This window comes from Papaver somniferum, chromosome 3 (genome assembly GCF_003573695.1).
Source record: "Papaver somniferum cultivar HN1 chromosome 3, ASM357369v1, whole genome shotgun sequence".
Lineage (NCBI taxonomy): Eukaryota > Viridiplantae > Streptophyta > Magnoliopsida > Ranunculales > Papaveraceae > Papaver > Papaver somniferum.
In genome coordinates this window covers 15,314,511-15,320,510 of record NC_039360.1, presented here as the reverse complement: position 1 = coordinate 15,320,510, position 6,000 = coordinate 15,314,511, and positions in this window count along the sequence as shown.

Below are 6,000 nucleotides of genomic sequence, written 5' to 3'. Positions count from 1 at the left end.
TCGGCAGTGTTTAGATTCTAGACCCTGCCGACTGTATTACTAGAACCATGTTTCAATGTTTAGAATTTTCATATCTCTTATTTGTGCATTGTTTAGGTTCCCAGAGGCAAAAATAGAAGATATCCCTTGTCTTGTTAACAATGCAGAAGAGTTATTACAATTTATTGACGCAATTTATCCCAACTTAGAAGATCCTAAAGATGAAACTGAAAAGAATTGCCCTGTAAGAAAGTTACTTCTGATGGGTAAGGAAGATCCTGAAGAATTTTTAAGGTTTATGGATAGTCCTAGCAATCCCCTCAACTATGAAGAACGCACATCATCAGAGGAGGAAGAAAAGGAGGTTGATCCGATGATTTTTTTCAGGGCATGTGACTTTACTGGAGTAAACCCCTATTACAATGAGGCAGGTGACTACATAGGTCTAGATAAGGGAAAAGCAAAAGCTGATGCTGGTGCAAAAGCTAGTGATGGGGAGGAAGATAACAACAATGAGAAGGATCCATGAAATTCTTAAACTTTTGTTTGTTTTGAACTCTTAGATTGTGGTTTTAGACTTGTTAAACTTATGTTAATTTTCAGTTTCAGTTGCTTTAGAACTTATTCTTTTTTGGGCAGTTTTAGACAATATTAGAGTTTTACTGAGTCGGCATGGCGTGTAAACTCAACCTTGCCGACCATACTAGGCTTTATATGCCACAATGATGTCAGGGAATGGTGGTCGGCATGGTTTGGAATCTCGACCTTGCCGACTTAAATGTTAGTTGCACTTTTTAGGTACAAAGTACAACCCATTGAATGCTCAACGGCTAGAAATTTCAAAATCAAGATATTAGGTGTGTTGTTATTATAAAATCATTCTCAACTTCATCTTCAACCTTGCATAAAGAATGGAAGTTTCAAGTGAAACACAACCAAATATTTGTAGTCTTTGTACACTAAGTGGTCATTTTGCAAACGATTGTCCCTTTGAAGGAAGCAAATGCACTATTGAAGATTGTAAGGGATTCTTATTTCTCATGAAAGCTGCAGTAGGAGATCTATATCAGCCCTATGCTTTAAAATGCACTTGTGGGTTTTTCTATTAGACAGATGAGCGCCTAGCTCTGTCTGAAGATGAAGTTGCTAAAATCAACCTTCTACCATGCACAGATCCATGTTGCGACGGTAAGATGAAGCTAATTACCTCTCCTAAGAAATTTTGTACCGGAAAAAGATACTATCTATGTCCCAAATATGTTAGGGTTAAGTTTTTAACGTTTGTATGCTTTAATTAAGGTTTGTATGATCTAATTAAGTTTTTAAGGTTTGCATTCGATGTAAAGTCGGCATTATACTAAATTAAAAGCGTGACAGCTGCTTAACAATCGACACTTAACAGTTTACAAATCTTGTCGGTGAATAGATAGTCGGCAGGTTTCTCCTAATACACCCTGCCGACTATGATGTATGAGAACATCCAGAAACAAGTTTTTTTTTCTGTTTTGATCGGCATGGTTATCCACACAAACCCTGCCGGACACAGAAATGCCGGCAACCTGACGAAACCAAGACCCTGTCGACCATGTGTTGGTCGGCACTGTAGAAGTAAAAAAACCTTTCCGACCGTCCTAGGCCTTTTTTTCCCGTGCTTTCATGCAGTGCATCCGGCAGCCTGACGAATTTATAACATTTCGACCCTGTGACGGTCGGCAGGGTCGTATGACAAATACACTGCCGACCAGAGGAGTATACACAAAAAAAACCACATCCATTTCATTCATTTGTAGTATGCCAAAGTACATTACACAAAACACGAATGTGATTACAAAAGTACTCCAAAAAGATTCCTTATTCCCTAATCATAATCACTCATCACTCAAATCTATGGGAGGGAGTTTATTCAAATCTATTGAACCTCTTTTAGTCAAATCTATGGGACATTCCCTAGACTCATCTAAAATATTCCAAAGGTCCATGTTGTCCTCATAAAGTTTCACCCATTCCTTGCTCTTGTTGTTTATGAACTTCTCTCAAAAACTAAACCTACAAAGAAGAGGTAATAGACATTCCTTATTGAGTTGTAGACCAATAAAATGATTTTCATCCACTAAAGTCATAACAATTCTTCTATGCTTGATTTGCTCCACACAAACCGCATGTTTCGGTGCAAATGCTATAGATAGTCCTTTACTAAAAAAATGTACCACGCATGACCACGTATCCGCCAATAGATGGCCACACTCCGGCATTCTCAACCAATGCTCCCATATGATCGGTGCATTTCCCCCGGGCCTTTAACACTAGTAAGCAATTCTTTAAAAGTCGCTTGTCCTCCATCGAACCTTCTAGCATCATTGAGATATGAAACTCCTTGTCTTTTTCTAGTCGGGCGGCCATCTTCTTTCTTATGTATTGGCATTGGGTGAGATTCTCCTTAACCGCTCCACTTAGGTGTCCCAATTGTTGCGAGACAACGTGAAACCCATAATTTCCATCCTTTGGGACGTCGTCGGTACCAATAACGAACTCTTGAATAATTTGAGGGAGTTGTACGTGATACTCTTGCAATACCGGTTGTACTACCTTCCTTGGACGACCTCTTTTCTTCGCAACATCCCCTTGGCTTGCTTGACTCTGAAGAGGTAGAGTGCCATTTGGATTCAAGTTTGAGATCGTTGGTGTAGTTGAATCCTTCCTTGGCCGACCCCTTTTCTTTCCAAAAAATTCCACACTTGCTTGACTCTCAAGAAGTGGAGTGTTATTTGGATTCAAGTTTGAAACCGTTAGTGTAGTTGTTTCTTTCCTCGGACGACCTCTTTTCTTTTTAGCCGACTCCTCCTTGTATTGCGCCTCGGTATAAACACGTCCGGATGGATCGCATTTTGTACTCAAATACTCTTTAATTTGTTCCCTTTCTTCCTCCCTCATCTTTGTGGTAGGTGGTATACCACAAGGATCTTGTTTCGCCGGTTCTTGAAGTTCTTCCATAAAAGGGTAAACAATCGGCATCATCTTGTGCTTCATAGTTTGTTTGTCCAACCTATTCAACTTGGGGTACTTGTCGAATATTATTCTCCCAAGTTCCATGTCGCCAAACTCTTCACCGGGATCTTCTCTTGGAGCCAGTTTGAAAGATAGTTGCTTCCAATAAGGATCGATATATTCAATAGGAATGGGAGTTTTATACCTACCAAGCATATGACGACATGGAATTCTGATAGCCTTCATTATCCTACACTTACAAGGAGTGCTCGGGTCATCATACTTTTGGTACAACTTGAGATGTTTCATCATGAAACGTATTGCTCAATGCGAGACGTTTCTATGTATACCAACAAGCAACCAATCATCCTCCTTAAACTCCTTCAACTTACGAAATCTACTTTCTTGGAATTGCTTTTTTATCTTGTCGATATCATTATTAGTGTACTCATGGATATCATGTTGCACCGTCACAATCCCATTTTGACTTGTGAAAAGTAGACCTTTTAGTCTCCCATGAGCTTGCTATACCATACTTGGGGATTCAAGTTTGAAATGTTTATAGTCGTAAGTAAAAGCATACACAAACCTCTCTTTGTGTGGCCTCAACCATTGTTTCTTGCAATATTCCACTACTTTGGGGTAATTAGTCCCCCACTCATCCTCGAACTCCTTCAAGTTTATCTCATATCTTGTAACACTCATCGACCAAACCACCTTATCCCACGCTTTCATGAATAACCCAAACTTGATCTCACATTCTTTTCATTCTTCGTCTTCTTTGTTTTTCTCTTTCTCTCTCTCCTCTTTAGTTAGTTTACTAAGACGTTCATCTTCCTCCTTTTCACGTTTAGTGCCTTTCTTTGACTTTGTCTTTTGGATATGATTTCTATAATTCTTTCTAATATTGCATTGTATACGCCAAGTACAAAGAAAATTTTGTGCATTTGGAAAAACTATCCTCACGACGTTCATTATTGCTTGCTCATTGTCGGTCACTATAACCCCGGGAGTCTCGTCTTCGTGGTAGAGAAGCTTCAAAGTTTCCAATGCCCAAATATAGCTATCATCCTTCTCACGATCCATAAAACACCATGCCACCGTGAACGATTGCTTATCCGAGGTTTTCCCAACAATGTTCAACAAAGGCATGTTGTACCTATTCGTCTTATAAGTACAATCCATGAACAAAACTTGGTAAAAGCAACGCGCCAATTGAATCATATCGGGATGCGCAAGAAAAATACGATCCACCTTCTTCTCCGATGACTCATGGTGTCTCACCCTGTAATTGTATTTGTGTACTAACCATTGTGATTCTTCCATCACCTTTCTTCCATCCCATTCAATTCTTTCGATAGTTGCCTTGGCCGCATAAATTGTAGACAATGAAGAGAGGTTATTCTTGTCATCCTTATTGAACTTACTAAGGATCTTGCTTGGTTTAATTCCCCAACTTGTTCTTACTTGTTTGAACTCGTGTGGTTTCAACTTGGAAACTTGGCAATGCCCAACAAGAGTTTCCGGATCTTTATGGTTATGCCAACCAACATCAACTCTATTCATTCTCCACACGTTATCGGTTTCTTTGTTCCTCCAAAATATAATCTTGAATTGGAATCCACACTTCTTTGACTTCGTCTTGTACACCCTAGTCGTCTTCTTATCATACACATAACCCTTTCTCTTGTGACTTGCGTCCGACGAACCATAACACTCGCATACCATTTCAAACCGCGTATCTTTTTGTTGGGTACTTTTCACTAGAACGCACATCTTCTTTTTGCTTTCTCAACAATCCAATTGACCGCGTCGTTCTTTTCCTCCCCATTCCAAATCATTAGTGTAATGTGCGGAAGTATTGGGACCCCTAATATTGTGAGCTTGAGGATGATCCGTCATCGGTACCATATGCAACAATATACAAAATATCAAAAGTTAGTTGATATGTATTACCAAAGTCGGCATGGTCGACATATAAAACAGTAACGACTACAAAGTACCCGGCATGGTAGAAAAATCCAACAGTACAGACCGAGATATGGTCGGCAAGGTTTACGTATCCACTACAATGCCGGCGTAAGCATTTTTAAATCACGACTCCTGTGCAAAAAAACTAGAAGTAGGCATGGTTCAAATTTTCTACCTTGCCGACACGGGTACTGCTCATGAAAAGTCGGCATGTTGTTCAAATATAAACCACGCCGGCGCTTAAGGTCGGCATGATCGACAAGTGTCGACCTTGCCGACCCTGGGAAGCAAAAGTAAAAAAAAAAACCAAAATCGATCATTTGTATGGAAAAATCAAAATCTTTACCACGTAGGTTGTCTACCTGATTACTTGCAGCTCCATTTTGTTCTTCTGGGTCATTGGATTCTACGTTTGGCTCAAGATATTCATCACTTCCATAGCCATCTTGAGTTTGAGGAAAATAAAATTGAGGATCATGCATGTAATCCATTTGATCATGATTTGGTAGGTCATCATACAAGTACTCATCTGTAGGAGGAAATTAGAAGACTCCCCCACTTCAAAATCAGGATTAGAATCACTCATATCACAAATGTCTCAAAAACCCTAACTCCCCCCCCCCCCAAAAAAAAAAAAAAAACCCTCCCCTACTACTTCATACTCTTTCCTACTCTCAATTATTTCCAAACCCGCTCATATAAATCAACTAACTAATCTAATTAATTTAATTAATCTAATCATTTCTAAATTAGTGTTAATCATTTCAGGGGCAATTTTGCCATTTAGTAAGTACAAGGATAAGGGGTGGCTTGTTTTACTTCATAATGTCCTAGCTTTTGTCTCATTAGGTATACCCCAATTAATTTGGGTATACCCCAATCAAGCCAGGTAAATTTTGTGTACAAAAAAGAAAACTACTCATATGCAAATAATCAAATTCAAGAGTATAAATCATGTTACAAATTTCGCATTTGTAAACTGACCTTTTTAAAAATATAACATTTTTATTCAACAATTTCAAAGCGACGCAATCCAAATATATATAAATAAATTTGGGGTGTTGC